Raw genomic sequence first — 18479 nt, forward strand, 5'->3', positions numbered from 1 at the left:
TTGACCAGTTTGGCTCAAATTACAGATAGATTATTTCCATTCCAGTGAGAAAACATGTTGAAAGCGTGCTGACCGGCTGCATCATGGTCTGGGAATGGGGACACCAATACCCTTGAGTGTAAAGCCCTGCAAAATGTGGTGGATGCAGCCCAGGACATCACAGGCAAAACCCTCCCAACCACTGACAACATCCACAGGGGGCGCTGCCATCGGAGAGTAGCAGCAATCATCAAGGATCCACACTACCCAGAACACGCTCTGTTCTCACTACTGTCATCAGGAAAGAGGTAGAGATTCCACAAGACTTGCACCACCAGGTTCAGGAACAGCTGCTACCCCTCCACCATCAGACTCCTCAACCACAAACTCAATCAGGGACTCGTTTAAGCACTCTTCGTTTATTGAATATTTTTCTCTCTCTGTATTGCATCTTGTAAACATTTCTTTATTTGACTACGTGTGTACATTAAATAGTGGGGTTTTTTTTGCACTGCCAATAAATAAGTGATAATTGTGCCTTCACCTGCAGGAAAAAGAATCTCAGAGTTGTAAGTGATGCGACCCATTTGTTAGACATATGGTATTAATGCCGTAATATATATTATGAATTTCTCCGGGCAGCCAAATTTGAGAAAACATGCTTCACAATACTTACCAATTTACAAAAATTTCTTTAAAGTTAAAACGGTCACATACCTTAGCTGATACTGCACCCTGAAATTGTCTTGAAGATATGTGGTTATAAATTCACCTATTGTTGTTCTGGATCAGTGGATCTCAACCTTTTTCTTTCCACTCACATCCCACTTTAAGTATTCCCTATGCCATCGATGCTCTGTGATTAGTAAGGGATCGCTTAAGGTTGGATGTGAGTGGGAAGAAAAAGTTTGAAAACCACCGTTTTAATCATCCTTCATTGACTCGTTAGGTGCACGGTTTCAGAACTCCAAAGGAAATGGGCCAATAGCAAAATTGGGTTGAGAGCAGTGATTCTCAACCTCTCTTTTCCACTCACACACCACCTTATGCAATCCCTTAGAGCACTGATGGCATGGGGATTACTTAAAGTGAGATGGGAGTGGAAAGAAAAAGGTTGAGAACTGTTGTATTGTGGTAACTCCACATCTGATTAGGTTAATTGTTAGGCAAGTGGTCAGAGAAGGACCACCCCCCCACCACCCCAAGAAAGGCTTAAATCACAGGAACAAAATAAGCTTCCGTCTCACTGCTCCCAATCTTACACACAGTCCTGATGTGGAATGTGGGGTCGCAGCTCCACGTTCACCTGAGTTCAGGTGCTGTCTGTGTGGAGTTTGTACGCTCTCCCCTTGTCTTGGACCAACAGGTCGGTCGCCTGACGAAGGCACCCGAACCCCCGTTGAAACGCCGGTGTCTGGGGCGGTGGAGGAATTGGATGAGAATAGCGCGTTGCTCCCACCCCCCTCCCATGGTTGGAGAGGGATTAAACTGCGATCTCACGGTGCCGGGCTCGTCTCCAACAAAAGGAGCGGGAGGCAGTCTCCACCGCACACGGAGCGAGGGGGAAGGCATCGCCAACAAGACGTTCGGTCCGGCATCGCCGCTGAAGCGCAGACCCAGCGAGGATGGTCCCCAACTCCAGCCGCGTCTGTGTGTCCGGGAGCCGGGTGGACTGAGTGCGGCGCTCCGATCCCCGGGATTCGGGACTCTGAGATCCCTCCACACCTCCGGCGTCTTCATTTTCACCTTCAGTGTGCATGCACTATACTGGCGCGGCAGCCAGCGGGCCAACTCTAATATATATTTAATATGATCTTGCAGGCCAAATATAATTATGCCCGCGGGCCAGAGTTTGACATGTGTGTTCTAGATTAATGGAATACACATTGCTGTTTGGGGAGAACTCCTCAGCCATTGGAAGAGCAGCTGAACAGAACCCTGGTACACCACGGATCCCACAAAAAGATTTGAAGATGGTCTCAATTCTGGCTTCTCAGACATTTCCTGGCATGTTCTCATCCTCCTATGTGTGGGAGCTGAAACCGTGCGGTTCTATTAGAATTTGCTCATAGCTAAGACTTAGCTTGAATAATGATCATAGAAGTCTCATGTTTCGTGGCTGAGTCCCATCACCAATAGACCCTGATTGTGGAGTAATACTGACTACAGATAAGAGTTTCTCTTCCAACAACAACGCAATTATGTGTAAAGAATGAAACATCTGGGCTTTGACTGTTTGAGGAAGTGTGCTTTTTCAAGGATCTGCTATTTAACTTGAGACTAATTACTTATCTAACCAAGCTCACTTCCCCCAGCCCATATCTGAATGTTTTATGATCAAGAGAATTATTCCTAAAGTGCTCTCCAAAGGGGAATGGCACTGAGTAAATGAGAGAGAGCACATAGCTGTTCTCCTATAACTAGGAGAAAACACAAGAGCTACTGGATGAGAAGACCATTCATATCGTAAACCATGTGTTTTTGGTGCACATATTAGAATTTGATTAAGTTATTGATGGCACGCTTGTCATAGCGACTAGTGCAACACCTTTACAGTGCCAGCGTTCGGGACCGGGGTTCAAATCCCGCGCTGTTTGCAAGAAGTTGGTACGTTCTCCCCGTGCCTGCGTATGTTTTCCCCTGGGGGATTCAGTTTCCTCCCACTGTTCAAAGCGTACCAGGGGTTGGGGGTGGTTTCTAGGTTCATTGGGCAGCACAGACTCGTGGGCTGAAAGGGCCTATTTCCATACTGAATCTTTCAATTTATACCACCACATTTTCCCTGAAAATGGCCCCTTTCAAAATATTCTCGGTCACAAAAGTTACTGCTGAATCTGTTTCCTTCGCTCTCTCAATCAGTACATTCTAAATTATCACATTAAATAAACTCACCATAGCACAGCTAGTTTTCTTAAATACAAATATAAAATGTTGTAAGTACTCAAGTGGGTGGACCAATATCGATAGTGAAGGAAATTAGTTAATATTTCAGGTCCATCAGAACCTTGGAATAAGAAATCACTGGTCTGAAATTAAGTCTCTCTTATCCCTCCATATTAGGGAAATTTTAAATGGTATATTTTACAAAAGAATATATATCCACTATTGATGACCAAATAGTCGCACCCTTGGGACACTGATTCAATTTGCATCATGAGGCTCTAAACCAAAACTTAAAAATGTAATTATCTGAACACGATCTTGCCATTCGCTAGAGTTTCAAAGATGACTGCAGTTAAGAAACTTCTCATTTTGCTTGATATTTTTTTCACCCTTCCTGTTCAAAATGACAATATCAGATTCAATATACAAGTCTGCAACTATCTACAACTTGCAGTCTTCTAGAACAGCATATTTTCCATCATCTCACTCAGAAATTTAGAGCCAGAATGTGCAGATTGATTCTGTAAAAGAATCGAGCAAAGGAACAGTCCCTTCGGTTCACCATGTCTGCGCCAAACAGGACGCCCGAATTAAACTAAAACTCGGCTGGTTCGCACATGGTATACATCCCTCTGTTCCCCTGTGTGGTCATCCGATTTCCTCGAAGCTCTTTAATCCTACAATCATCTCTGCTTCCACCACTACCTCTGGCTGCTCGTTCCAAGCACCAAATACATCCCCCTCAAATTGAACGCATGTGACATTTTACCCTCGGGAAAAAGATTTAATGCCTCCTGTCTTTGCTGCTCACAATTTTTAAAATTTCAGTCATTTAATCCTTTTACATATGTTATATGTTAGGGTTATATGCAATATTAATATTAGGGGTACATCAGTTCAGTCTAGTGATCTAGGTAGTACGGTGATCGTAGAGAAAGGAACAAGTGATCCTTATTTTATGACAGTAACATCCTCACCAAGTTTGACTTCTGGAAAGAATAACCTTGAGGTCTGGAGATACCTTGACAGTTTGGTATTGACATCAACAAAAATGCCAAGTGATTTGCAGAAAGATCATTGTCAATGAATAATTCTTTCTCTTCAAAGTTTTTCTCTCTCTGTTCTCTACTGAAGAAAATAATTTATTTTCGGTTAAACCCAAAAGCAGAAGAAACAGTGAGTTTTAGGGTTCTGTGTGAACTTTGACTGGGGGTGGAAGTGCGCAGGGGAAGGGTGGTGGTGCATATTAACTGTGTCAGGTGGATGATGCTTTTTTTCATTGGAGAGGGCCTCTTCGCCTGCTGCTGGTAAATCTTCTGTGACCTGGGCCCATTTAATAACTTGAATGCAATCAATGAACTGTCTCATTGATTTCGCAAAGCACAAGATTTCTTTAATATTTAAAGACACATCCTTCCCACAAATGCCTCAATAACTGAACGGCAACGGTATATCAGCATTCTTCTTGCTCCAGTTTGCTAAGGTAATAACCATATATTCTCAGACATGGCCAACTACAGAGATGTGCCACTTAACATCTACAATACGCTCTGTGAAATTGGCCGTTAGGCGATGTGGACATTGAGCGAACACAATATTATATAGTTAGAAAAGCTATATGGGAGAGTGTACCTGTAAACTTTTTATTTGTAAGTAGGGATCAGTGTGGGGACCGACATGGGGCTGTGGGCAGGGTAGTGGAATTAGTTGGGACTGATACAGGGCTGTGGGGAGAGAGCAGGGCAGTGGGATCAGTTGGGACTGATTCAGGGCTGTGGGGGGGGGGGGGGGGTGGTGGGAGTCTGGGGCAGTGGGATCAGTGTGGGGACTGATACAGGACTGTGGGGAGAAAGCGGGGCAGTGGGATTAGTGTGGGGACTGATATAGGCCTGTGGGGAGAGAGTGGGGTAGTTTGGGGATACGGAATACAATATCCTATAGTTTAGCGATCGCTTTTACTAATTTGCGGTCGGATGTTGCCCAAATGGACATTAAGAGGCGCATACTTGTATTTTGAAAATCTGATATGGCTGTTTTAGAGTCCTGCCAACCTGGATGATATAAATCAAAGTGGAAACAGGATTAGAGCATTACTATTGATGAACAAACATGGATGGATTTGTGTAGAGACTGTATGTCTAATACAATTAATGTACAATAGAGACTGGTCCAGTATAATTTTTTGCAGCAATTATATATCACACCATACAGGTTGCATAAAATTGGATTTATCAAATAAGTGTTTTACATGCGATATAGAAGGTACTTTTTTTTTACATTCTACATGGGCATGTCCAAACGTCAGACCTTTTTGGGTGAAAGTAGGGGAATTGCTAGAACCAATTACTAGTATTTCATACCCACAAAATCCTGATTTATTTTTATTAGGGAACGTGGAAGGGACAAACTCTCAACTGGAACTTACACTAAATCAAAAAGAAGTTTGTGAAAATAGTATTGGTGGTAGCAAGAAAGTGTATTGCAGTAACTTGAAAGTTGGACTCAGGTGTGAGTCGATAGACTACATGCGGAAATTCAAAAGTCTATCCCGTTGGAAAAAATGACTTACAATTTGAGAAGTATGGAGCCAATATATACAAAAGATGGTATTGTGGGTTAATTTTGTCTCTACCAATCACCAATTCCTACAATCTCACCAGACATTCTCGATAACTACTTAATGACGTTCCATGGCCTATCCTAGTACAATCCAGCAGTCTTTTTCTTTTTTTCTCTTTAATATGTTATTGTATAATATTAGCATGTCTAAGTCATGACTATTTGTGGCAACGCACATAGTTGTAGCAGCAAACCGGCCCCTCTTGTCACGCGCAGTCAGACGAGAAGAGGGCGTGCGCATTTATGTCAGTGTGACGCAAGTTCCGGAACACGAGAGGCGGGCCGAGGACAGCCTTAAAGGCTGCAGCACGAACTTCAAAATAAATCGGTTGTGCTAAATGAGCTCACAGCCTGCTGCCTCAAGTCTTTTCACTGCACTCACGTACAACTTGCTACAGATTTATACTTTTGAGTTTAGGGGTGAGGGTTTTAGGTTAAAGGTGAGGGGGTGTAACTTTTTTTATAGTCAGAGTTAATTTGTCCTAAAATGGAGTTAAATGAATGTTTATAGACTACATGTATGGAAACTTTAAAATAAAGTGCTCAAAAAAAAATTGACCACAGGTCTTGCTTGATGGAGGAATGTTCAACGTATGAATTTGTGCAATGACCTGATTGACTCTGTAGTGTACAAACCTTCAATTTTCAAAGCTACTTCTCACTCAATGGCTATGGGAATGTTTTGGACTGGAGTACCTTTCACCTTGCCATGACAAAAGATTCTCTTGGATTGCATTCCTTTCCAATGTCAAGGAATCAAGGCTATCCATTCCTGGATGATTCTGAAGTCGCCATTTGCAAGTTCTGATTGTGGAGGCCTTGGCAAGCTCACTCTGATGAGTAGTCAAGGCATTGAGCCAGATTGTTCAGACAAGCAAACAGCTTATGGTAAAATAATGTCAGTAAAGATTTAAGTGTGTGAACCTATTCTTTGCATTGTTCATAAAATACAGCTTTGTGTTGTGCCTCTACTTTAGCGTGAAAGCTAAAACTTTAATTCAAATGCTTTGTGCTGCTGTATGGAAAGGCATTTTCACTGTGACGTTCCTCTCCCTGGCTCTGAGGTTCATTTCTTCTTCTCCTCGTGTGCTGGTCAGAATAAAACTTCTGTGAAAAAACTGGCATTTTCAAAGTAATAATTGCAAACAAAATATAAGGTCAGTGTAGGGGCATAGCCAAATTCTAACCTGGGGGGGGAATGAGCACAAAAAAGGTGCCATGACACATACCAGATAGTGAGTCAGTGGTTGAATGGATTTTTCTGCGGCGTCAGAGCGGGGAGTGGCAGACATGTTGGAGCGGGCTTGGGGTGGGGGGGGAGGGGAGGGCGGGGTTGGGGAAAGGCTCCAGTTTTGAGTATTTTCCGGAATCCCCAACTTTATCCTGTCCCTTTCGCTGGTAATTTGTGCCCAGTACATTGCTGCCCCTGCACCCACCCCCGAGCTATGCCACTGGGTCTGTGTGGTTGAGGGGGTGAAACAGATTAAACATGCGGGACTAAACATAGATTCCAATTACCTTTCTGTAACTACATGATCTTATCACCCCATTTTCTTCCCACCTACTCCAGGATGCTTCACATCTAATTTGCAATTGCCTGCCAGCAGCTACCTGGAGTGCAGCATGACTGTGATGGGTGTTCATTGTCATATGCACAAGTGCAATGCACAGATGCACTGCAAGTTTACTTTCTTCTGCAACCAAACAGGCATGCAAGATACACCAATGACCGCTGTAGAAAAAAGTTACCACAGTAAGCCAAAGTAGTAAAAGAGAAAGGTGGCACGGCTGGCATAGTGGTTAGCGCTGTTGCAGCACTAGCAATCTGGACCAGGGTTCAAATCCCGCGTTATCAGTAAGGAGTTGGTATGTTCTTCCTCCTGTCTGTGCGGGATTTCCCCAGGGGGCTCCGGTTTCCTCCCACCACTTGAAAAGTACGGGGGGGGGGGGGTGTTGTAGGTTAATTGGGTATAGATTTGGCAGCACGGACCAATGGGCCAAAATGGCCTGTTATTCTACATCTAGATTTTTTTAAATTATAAAATTAAAGAATCCCTATGAACAGTTACTCTGAGACCAACATCCTCTTGAACCAAGAGCCAAGATGAATGACTGGATGGCAGAAAATTGATAAAACTGAGAAGTGATGAAGAATTTTTTTTTTTAATGAATTTGGTACATTTAAAATAAATGGTATGCCCTACTGTCCTGATGCTCATGGTTTGTTTGTTCAAACACCAGCTCAATTTTCTCCCTCATCATTAGAGTACCCACCCATCCCCAGTACAAAAGCAAACAGCCACCAAATTTTGGAATGTTTTTATTTATTTTCATTGGTGCAATGGTGTCAAGCAATTCATAGGTGTTTAAATAAGTACACCTTTCCATGAAAGCTGCATATGTCAACCAAAGCATTGATTATAATAACGTCTTGTCATGGTATAATTAGTACCACCCTCTGCAACCTCATGTCCTCACCACAACATTAGGACCCTTTAACACCCTGATGCTAATAATGGCACTTCCCTTGAGTTATATATATCCTCCAACACCAACATCAGAACTACAACACCCTCAGATCAGTTGTATCTTCTGCCTATAACATCAATAATTCCCCTCGTTGACAACAAAACATTCCCCAACACTAACAATGCAAAACCGATTCAATGGCAAAATAATATGGAGACTCTGTCAGGAACAAAAGGCCTACTTTGGCATCACCTCCTCAACTGCGACAAGTCACGTGATGCTAACACAACTTCACGGGGGCAACACGCCAGCTACTTGATTCCCAGGTGACATCATTTATTTGCAGGATGATACTCTGTAGACCAGTGGTTTTCAAACTTTATTTTCATTCACATCTTTGGCTTGGCTTCGCGGACGAAGATTTATGGAGGGGGTAAAAAGTCCACGTCAGCTGCAGACTCGTTTGTGGCTGACAAGTCCGATGCGGGACAGGCAGACACGATTGCAGCGGTTGCAGGGGAAAATTGGTTGGTTGGGGATGGGTGTTGGGTTTTTCCTCCTTTGCCTTTTGTCAGTGAGGTAGGCTCTGCGGTCTTCTTCAAAGGAGGTTGCTGCCCGCCAAACTGTGAGGCGCCAAGATGCACGGTTTGAGGCGATATCAGCCCACTGGCGGTGGTCAATGTGGCAGGCACCAAGAGATTTCTTTAGGCAGTCCTTGTACCTTTTCTTTGGTGCACCTCTGTCACGGTGGCCAGTGGAGAGCTCGCCATATAACACGATCTTGGGAAGGCGATGGTCCTCCATTCTGGAGACGTGACCCATCCAGCGCAGCTGGATCTTCAGCAGCGTGGACTCGATGCTGTCGACCTCTGCCATCTCGAGTACTTCGACGTTAGGGATGTAAGCGCTCCAATGGATGTTGAGGATGGAGCGGAGACAACGCTGGTGGAAGCGTTCTAGGAGCCGTAGGTGGTGCCGGTAGAAGACCCATGATTCGGAGCCGAACAGGAGTGTGGGTATGACAACGGCTCTGTATACGCTTATCTTTGTGAGGTTTTTCAGTTGGTTGTTTTTCCAGACTCTTTTGTGTAGTCTTCCAAAGGCGCTATTTGCCTTGGCGAGTCTGTTGTCTATCTCATTGTCGATCCTTGCATCTGATGAAATGGTGCAGCCGAGATAGGTAAACTGGTTGACCGTTTTGAGTTTTGTGTGCCCGATGGAGATGTGGGGGGGCTGGTAATCATGGTGGGGAGCTGGCTGATGGAGGACCTCAGTTTTCTTCAGGCTGACTTCCAGGCCAAACATTTTGGCAGTTTCCGCAAAGCAGGACGTCAAGCGCTGAAGAGCTGGCTCTGAATGGGCAACTAAAGCGGCATCGTCTGCAAAGAGTAGTTCACGGACAAGTTTCTCTTGTGTCTTGGTGTGAGCTTGCAGGCGCTATACTATTCCATAGGTGCTCTGTGATGAGTAAGGGATGACTTAAGGTGGTATGTGAGTGGGGGGAAGAAAAGTTCGAGAACCACTGCTCTGGACCCAATATTTTGCTTGAGAAAAATTGTCACTGGCCCATTTCCTTTGGAGTTATGAACCTGTGCACATACCGAGTCAGAGAGGTACGATTAAAACAGTGGTTTCCAACTTTTTTCTTTCCACCTACAACCCACCTTAAGCAATCCCTTACTAATCATAGAGCACCGATGGCATAGGGATTACTTAAAGTCGTATGTGAGTTTAGGGGACAGTTTGAAAACCACTGTACTAAATCTTCCTCAGATTATATCAGGCACAATGGGGGTAAAAAGGAGCAAGAAATAATATTCAATAGTCACCTTTTTTATACCAGTAAGGGGTATCTGATCCAAATGACTACACAAAAACATAGCTTGGTCTGGAACCAGCTGGAAGGGTAACCTGTGATTAGATCTGGTTGACCTATGTTTCACTGCTACTTTCCTTTATAAATATTAGATGAAACATTGCATAGTCAGACAGCTACAGTTATACTAGGTCGTACTTAATATGTTCTTTAACTTGCGACTTGCATGCCAACCTTTTTGCCCGTCCCTTCCCCTCCCCCCCCCCCCCCCCCACATTGGACTGTGATCACTTGTCCTTGTCTACTCACGTGGCCATCTCAATTCCCCTCAATGGGAGGGAGAGATTGAATTTGATTCCACCGCTTTCTGTGGCTGTGCATTTGATCACGTGGATTTAAAAATCACCCCTCAGATCCCCCTTAATACTCCTTCATCTCACCTCAAAGCTTTACCCCTTGTTTTTGGTATCTCAACCGTGGGAGACATTCTTATGACCCACTCTGTCTTGGACTCATAATTTTATCTGCCTCCATAAGCTAAGCCAACAATCCAATCTCCTCCCAGAGAACGAAACGCCTCCAACTCAGGAAACATCATCCTGGTGAACCTTCTCGGCGTCATGACATCTTTCCAGTTGTGTGGCAACCAGAGTCGGGCACAATATTTCCAGTGCAGTCCAACTAGTGACGTCATCTTCCAACTTTTATATTGTATGCCCCAAATTGAAAAGCCAGCTGTGCCATAGGCCTTGTCCAACACTGTTTTGATATATGTAGCCATTTTCAGGTAATTATGGACTTGAACCCCAAGATCACTGTGTTCATCAACATTCCTTAGTGCCCTTACACTTAATTGAACATCTTGCTCTTACGTGGCTTTGCAAAATGCATCATTCTGCACTTATTTGTACAAGGCACCCCAACACCTCTCCATTCAAAGGAGTCTGAGGAGATTTCTCACGTTGCCGAATACTCTACCAAACCTCCACAGGGATACTGTGATTGGTTGCATCAAAACCTGGTTTGGGAATTTGAATACCCAGGATCCAGAAGGTAGCATTTATATCCAGGTCTGTCACAGAATCCAACCTCCCATCCAACAAAGACACTTCTGTCTAGTGCTGCCTCAAGAAGGCAGCCAATGTCAAAGCACCCCCCCCCCCCTCAAATCGCCCTGGTCACAACATCTCACTAGGCAGTTTCAGGCTGCCTTGTAAAATGGGGTTAACTGGGCATTTTGCCCAGTTAGCGTCCCACTCACAAGGAAGCTCGAAAGGATCCGACCCGGTCAGCGGGTTCCAAAATCAACTGGTTTTCTGCTCTTCCTCGGAGGTGGTCAGGGAATCCAGTTAAACTTACCTAGGCCATGTCCACCAGCGGCTTGAACACAAAATTGGTCGACCCAGTTACTCCTGCTTGCTGGCATCACAGGGAAACCCCAGCTGAAGTGTCTGCCATGATTGGGGGTGGGGGGAAAGAGAGGGGTCATTGCCCCGGGGGGAGGGGACACAATTGCGGTGGGGGGGGGGGGGAAGAAAGAGGTCGGCTGCCACGGGAGGGAGAGGAGAGGGGTGGCTGCTGTGAGGGGGAAGAGGAGGGGGGTTGGCTGCCGTGGGGTGGGGGAGGGGTGCGACTGACAGCTGGTGAGGGGGACGGGGAGACTGACCACCGATAGTTTGCGTGATGCGTCACCTACTGCATCATCACGGGGGTCAATCCCCCCCCCAGTTTGAAAGGTGCTGGAAGCACCTTTAGCCCGCTAATTGCACCTGGGTCCCGGGAGGGCTGTAGCATAAAAATACCTACTGTTAACTTCAGGCAGAAGGTACAGAAGCCAAAGGGACCAGCATCTCTAGCTTCAAGTACAGTTTCAGACTTGAACGTGAACTTCTCCACCACAAAAGGACTATCTGTTCTCCTGCAAAGTCACTTTTGTTGCATAACTGAATATTTATTATTTATCAATCTTTTGTATGTATTGTCACTTTGTAACTCAATTAGTATTGTAATTTTTTTGAAACAATGTACGTGTTCGGCTGCAGCAAGTAAGACTTTCAGTGCACGTGCATTGGACAATCCTTATCACAATAGGCATCATTATCAAATTGTTAAAATATCGTGCAACATTAAAGGAAGCTATTAAATCCTTGTGTCTCAGCTGACCTTGAAGCAGTCCTCCGCTTTCATTGGAGCAATGACAAATTTTACTTTCGAGGCACAAATCAAATTCCCTTTAGAATGTTAACACACACAGGAAATCCTACCATCACTTTATGGCCGCATTATCAGTGAATAAATTATTTTCTTGAACAAATTAACTGGTTAAAGACTAATTGCTTCAAGGCGCATTCTTGTAGGGCTCTATCACAGGGAAGCCCGCAGTGCTCCTAACACACAATGCAACAAACTCTGTGAATGCAGTCTCAACAACTCTGTTTTGGGAATGTTCTGCATCAAGTCAGAAATGAAGGTGTTCCTTTGCACCTCAACTTGCTGACATCTCTGGGGTGAGGGCAATGGGGTTTTTGAGAACTGAGGGACCCACAGATTCATTCCTTGAACCACGAAATTTAAGGATTGGGAAAAGAGTGTGTGATGGAGCCAAGAGGCTAGAGAAAATGTTAAAAAGCCGTAAAGGCTGAATTACAAGCAAGAGAAGAAACCTGATTAATCCAGAGCACGGGAAAACAGTAAAAGAAGGCATTAAAAAAAAAATGCCAAGAAGTTTATTACATTCATGAATGCATAAAGTTTAACTTATTTTCTTTTTGAACAAGGGAACTGATTGGTAATCATCAACAACCATTGTGACTCAAAGAGAAGACACAAACACAGTTACAGACAGAAGAAGAGGAAGAAGAAGATCAAGATCTTCACAGAGAAATAGAAGGTAAAACAGGTGGACAGAATATAGATAAAGCTTTTTTTGAAGAACAAATGAGAGCATTAAAAGAATGGTCATCATTAGAATTTAGTGCAATTAAAAGAAAAATGAAAAGAGCAGAAGATAAAATGGAAAGTTTAGAGCTGGTCATGACAGAAATAGGGAAAAGAGTAGAGAATGTGGAAGAGCGGGGAATGGCTGTAGAAATGGAAGTAAATGACTTAAGAGAAAAATTAGAAGAAAGTGACAAAAAAATTAAAGAGACAAGAGTTGTTATCTCAGAAAATTGATATGTTGGAAAATTATAGTAGGCAAAACAACATAAAAATAGTGGGCCTGAAGGAAGATGAAGGAGGCACAGATATGAAGGAATTTATAAAAGGATGGATCCCGAAGGTCCTGGGAATGACAGAAATGCAGGAAATTAGAAGGGCACACAGAGCACTAACTCCGAAACCTCAGACACATCAAAAACCAAGATCCATCTTAGTAAAATTTTTGAGATACATGACAAGAGAAAATATACTGGAGCAGGCAAGAAATAAAGTTAGAGAACATAATAAGCCATTGGAATACAAGGGTGAAAAAATATTTTTTTTTTACTCATACAAAAGTTTTGAACTCTTAAAAAGGAGGAAGGAGTTTAATACAGCAAAAACAATTTTATGCAAAAAAGGTTATAATTTTATGTTAAGACATCTAGCCGTGCTTAAAATATTTATACCTGGGGAGCAAAACAGACTGTTCTCGGATCCTGAGGAAGCACAAGAATTTGCAAAGCATTTGCAGGACAGAAGAAGAGATGAAGAGATGTAACAAGAATGAAGAACAGCAATAAAGTATATATAAACTAAAGAGGGAAAACAGAAGGGAAGGAAGGAAGTAAGGGGTAAAAAAAAGAGAGCTTTGTTATATGTGTAAAAATAAGTGTTTTCTGGGGGGGGGGGGGGCTGGGGGGGGAGAGGGAATAACCGTTACTGCAAAATCAGTTGACGCTTGCGAGGAAGATCGCAATCCAAATGGAAAGGGGAGTTGTGGTAGCCCAGCAAGGGATACGGGACAACTCAGAGAGGGGGGAACATTTGGGGTTAAGGTATTATTGGGTGTGAGAATTGTTGGGGTACTTTATGTTTTAAATGTGTTGTCGTACCTTGAGTTTAATAAGGGAAAACTAAGAGATGAAAATGGTAAAAAGGGGGACTGAGGTGGCGAAGTGGTGGAAAAGAGGTATAAGCAAGATATAAGATGGTCACGTTGAACTATATGACTATAAAGATTAATGGAATACATAACCAGATTAAAAGGAAGAGGCTACTAAATTTATTGAAGAAGGAAAAAAATAGATATAGCATTTGTGCAGAAAACGCATCTAACTGAAGTGGAATATAACAAAATAAAGAGAGACTAGGTAGGACACGTAGCGGCAGCATCATATAATTCAAAAGCTTGAGGTGTAGCCATATTAGTGAACAAAAATGTACCAATCAAAATAGAGGAGGAAATAATAGATCCAGCAGGGAGGTATGTAATGATAAAGTGTCAAATACTTAGAATTTTGGAATTTGCTCAATATATACGCGCCTAACGAGGAGGATCAAAAGTTTATGCAGGATATTTTTTTGAAGATTGCAGACAGACAAGGAAATATATTGATAGGAGGGGATTTTAACCTTCATTTGGATCCAATGTTGAATAAAACTGGACAAAAGACAAACAAAAAGAATAAAGTAGCCAAATTTATGGTTAAATCAATGCAGGAAATGAAACTTATGGATATATGGAGGAGGCAACACCCTAGAGAGAAGGAATATTCATATTATTCGAGTAGGCACAAAACATACTCAAGAATTGGTATGTTTTTGTTGTCAGCCCATATTCAAGGGAGAGATAGGAAAATTGAGTATAAAGCTAGACTACTATCAGATCATTCACCCCTGTTATTAGCAGTGGAACTGGAGGACATCCTACCAAGAACATATAGATGGAGGTTAAACTCCATGGTACATAAAAGGCAGGAATTTAGAGAGTTTATTGAATGCCAAATTAAAACTTTTTTTGAAATAAACGCAGAATGAGTGAAAGACAAATTTATATTATGGGACGCGATGAAAGCCTTCATTAGAGGACAGATAATAAGTCATGTAACTAAGATGAAAAAGGATTATAATAGGGAAATAGAGCAGTTGGAAAGGGAGATAGTAAGTACAGAAAAGGAACTAGTAAAAAGGGAGGATATAACGAAAAAGAGAGAATTGGTGGACAAAAAAATAAAATACGAAACATTATAAACATATAAAGTGGAGAAGAACATAATGAAAACAAAGCAAAAGTATTACGAACTGGGAGAAAAAAAACCACAAAATATTAGCCTGGCAAGCTAATAAGAACTGTATTGGCATCAAGGAAAAAGAACAAACAAATTAAATATAATCCAATGGAGATTAATGAGAACTTTAAGGAATTTTATGAACAATTATACCAAACTGAGAACGAGGGGAAAGATGATAAAATAGAGGAATTTTTAGCTAAAGTTGAACTGCCGAAATTGCAAGAAGAGGAACAAAACAAACTAATAAAACCATTTGAAATAGAGGAAGTACAGGATATATTAAAAAAGCTGCTGAACAATAAAACACCAGGGGAGGATGGATTTCCAATAGAATTTTATAAAACATTTAAAGAGTTATTAATTGCTCCTCTCCTGGAAGTAATGAACCAGGTAGAAGAAACACAAAACTTGCCAGATTCATCTAAGACTGCAATAATTACAGTAATACCAAAGATGGGGAATGCTCCATTAACATCAGCATCACATAGACCAATATCTCTACTTAACTCAAATTATAAGATAATAGTGAAATTATTAGCATAAAGATTGGCCGATTGTGTACCAAAAATAGTAAAACAAGATCAAACTGGATTTATTAAGAAAAGACAAACAGCGGATAATGTCTGTAAACTTACTAATCTAATTCATGCAGTTCAAGGAAATAAGAAACCAACATTGGCTGTTGCTTTAGACGCAGAAAAAGTCTTTGACAGAGTAGAGTGGAACTACTTATTTAAAGTATTAAAGAGGTTCAATGTACCAGAAAAATATATAAATCGGATTAAAGCTTTGTATAATGGACCATTGGCAAAGGTAGCAGTAAATGGATATGTATCGAATCAATTTAAATTAAGTAGTTTAACTAGACAGGGATGTCCATTATTCCCCCTCATTGTTCACTTTAACAATAGAACCTTTGGCAGAACTGATAAGAATAGAAAATTAAATAAAAGGGATAAAAATAAAGGAGAAGGAGTATAAAATCAGCTTATTTGCAGATGACATCATAGTATCCCTAACAGAACCAGAAATATCAATAAAAGAATGACATAAGAAATTGAAGGAATATGGAGAAATATCGGGGTACAAGATCAACATAAAGAAAAGTGAAGTGATGCCAATGAGTAATGCGGATTATACAGAATTTAAAAAAGAATCACAATTTAAATGGCAAACACAAGCAATCTGATACCTAGGTATCAGGTTAGATAATAACTTAAGCCACTTGTATGAACTAAATTATCAGCCACTAATAAAGAAATTGCAGGAAGACTTAAAACATTGGAAAGAATTACCGCTAATGTAAACTGTATTAAAATGAACATGTTCCCAAGGGCATAATACTTATTTCAAACGTTACCAATTCCCTTAACAGAATTTTTTTTAATGAACTGAAGAGAATAATAAGGAAATTCTTGCGGAAAGGGAGGAAACCGGAGGTAGTGTTATATAAATTAACAGAGAGGTATAACCAAGGTGGTTTGCAGTTACCAAACTTTACAAATTATTATAGAGCCACACAATTAAGGAATTTATCAGATTTTTACCAGACAAGGGAAAAACCAGACTGGACTAAGATAGAACTAGATAAAATAGGGGAGAACGTACTGGAACATATACTTTATAAGTGGGATGAAAAGTTGGTGCAATATAAAAGCTCACCAGTATTGAATCATTTATTTAATACATGGAAGAAAATTCACTCAGAAAGGAAAAAAAATTACCAAATACCAAAATTATTATTGAAGCAAAATCTACTAATCCCTTTTACAATAGATAACATTTCCTTTAGAGAATGGGAGAGAAAAGGAATTAAAAGAATAGAAAATTGTTTTTTTGGGAAATAATTTATTAACATTTGAACAGTTGAAGTATAAATATGGAATAACTCATGGTACAATGTTTGCATTCCATCAACTGAAAGCTTATTTAAAGGATAAATTGGGAAACAGATTGAGATTACCAGAAGTAGCTTTGAATATGTGATTACAGACACAATGATAATTAAAAGATTTATAACGAACATGTACATTAAGATGCAAGATGAGGAAAATGATGAAATGAACTATAAACTGAAACAGAAATGGGAAAAGGATTTAAACATAAAGATAAAAAATGAAGTCTGGGAAAAGATATATTCTGGAACTATGAATAATACAATAAACACAAGGTCACGCATGATACAGTATAATTGGTTACACAGGGTATATAATCACTCCTCAACAATTAAGAGAATGGGATTCAACATTATCAGATAGATGTTTTCACTTGTAAGATGGAAATGGGAACAACAGTACATGCAATTTGGGCACGTATGAAAGTGAATACATTTTGGGAAGAACTAAATTAGGTATTAAATAAAATCACAAAAAAATAACATAACAAAAAATCCAGAGATCTTTCTTTTAAGTAACATAAGAAGTAAAGAATTAGGCCTCAAATTGAATAAAGTGCAAAAAAAGATTTATTATGTTAGCCTTGGCAGTAGCAAAAAAATGTATAATTTCAACTTGGAAAATGGAAGAGAGCATGAGAATACAGCAATGGTACATGGAAATGAATAAATGTATTCCATTGGAAAAAAAAACACATAATTTAAAAAATAAAGTCACTTTGTTTGAACAAATTTGGGAACCATTCATGGAACATAACAGAGAGATCTTGCCTCAGACCTCCATCCCCTAAAATGCTAAGAAGACAAAACAACTAAATTCAGTGTGTAACAAATAGATGATGCATTTTGTTTGTTTATTTTCTTGTGTGTGAATATATTGTTTTATGGTTATATTGTATATGTTGAATATTTATGGGTTTTGGAAGGGGTGGGAAGAGGGGAGTGAGGGAAAGGGGAAAAAATGGGTGAAAATACCACTGTGTATATTTAATGAGAAATATTTGTACATACTTTGGTTGATATGGTTCACAGTGTGAAAAATAAAAACAATATAATTAACAATCATTGTTTTGCAGAATGGGTAATAACAGTATCAATTACTGGCCTTAATTCTCTGCAAAGCATTCAATGGTCCTGAAAAATTTATGTAAAAAAGGGGTGATACAATTTGTGCCAAGGCACCCAGGAGATTCCACAAGTAAAACACCAAAGTCTGCAGACATGGTGGTTGAAGTAAAAACTCAATGCTGGAGAAACTCAGCAGGTCAAACAGCATCCGTTTTATAATGCAGATAAAGATGCATAACCAGCATTTCAGGCTTGAAGCCCTTCATCAAGGTATGGGAAGATGTCGGCAGGCATCCGAATAAAAGGGTAAGGTGGGGGGAGGAGCGTGGTCTCAAAGGCAGGAGGTAATATGTGGAGAAGGGAGGGAGGGCAGAGCAGAGGGCTGGGTGAATAGAGAGGGAAGGGGTTGGAGAGATGAGGGAAAGGAGACGGGGGGAGGATGTTCCACATCTCTCAACTTGTTGACTGATTTCAACATTAATAATGGATGAAGCTCCTGCTGCCTTTTAATGATAATATAGCCTATTAACGTTAAACT

At 41.0% G+C, this 18479-nt stretch overlaps 1 protein-coding gene and 1 long non-coding RNA gene across 13 annotated transcripts in view; one reads left to right on the top strand and one right to left on the bottom strand.

Moving 5' to 3' along the window:
• ctnnd2b (catenin (cadherin-associated protein), delta 2b) overlaps window positions 1-18479 on the bottom strand; it is a 1542927-nt gene that overhangs the window by 676236 nt on the left and 848212 nt on the right. The gene's annotated exons all lie outside the window — the stretch shown is intronic.
• LOC138751969 (uncharacterized) overlaps window positions 1-18479 on the top strand; it is an 83209-nt gene that overhangs the window by 28502 nt on the left and 36228 nt on the right. The window contains exon 2 of the long non-coding RNA XR_011350293.1: window positions 12544-12656. This is a non-coding gene — a long non-coding RNA (uncharacterized lncRNA). The remainder of the gene's footprint in view (window positions 1-12543; window positions 12657-18479) is intronic.

Source organism: Narcine bancroftii, chromosome 1 (genome assembly GCF_036971445.1).
Source record: "Narcine bancroftii isolate sNarBan1 chromosome 1, sNarBan1.hap1, whole genome shotgun sequence".
NCBI lineage: Eukaryota > Metazoa > Chordata > Chondrichthyes > Torpediniformes > Narcinidae > Narcine > Narcine bancroftii.